This window comes from Pteropus alecto, unplaced genomic scaffold (assembly GCF_000325575.1).
Source record: "Pteropus alecto unplaced genomic scaffold, ASM32557v1 scaffold326, whole genome shotgun sequence".
NCBI classification, from domain to species: Eukaryota; Metazoa; Chordata; class Mammalia; order Chiroptera; family Pteropodidae; genus Pteropus; species Pteropus alecto.
Window position 1 is genome coordinate 1043394 of NW_006438873.1, and position 560 is coordinate 1043953.

Consider the following 560-nt stretch of genomic DNA (forward strand, 5'->3'; position numbering starts at 1 on the left):
AATTCAGGATGGTACTTCTGAAAAGGCTCAATGAGATCCAAAACAACCCGTGTCAACAATTTCAAGAATTGAAAATAACAATTGGATGAGCAGAATGAGTTCTTTAGCAAGGAGATTGAAAACCTTAAAAGGAACCAAATGGAACTTCTGGAGATAAAGAACACACTGCAAGAGATGAAATATGAAATAGCAAGCTTGGGAAATAGAGTCGACCAAATGGAAAAAAGGATCAGTGGAGGAAAGGATCAGTGACATCTAAGACAGAAAATTAGAAATAAATCAGAAGGAAGAAGAGAGAACCCAAAGAATGAAAAATAATGAAAGAGAAATACAAGAACTAGCTGATACCATCAGGAGAGGAAACATAAGAATAATGGGCATTACTGAAGGTGAGGAAAAGGAGCAGGAATTAGAGAGCATTTTCAGACAAATAGTTGAGAATTTCCCAAATCTAAGGAATGAGCTGGAGCTTGGAATTCAAGAAGTCAACAGAACACCCAATTATCTCAACCCAAAAAGGCCTTCACCAAGACACATTGTATTAAAATTATCAAAAGTAA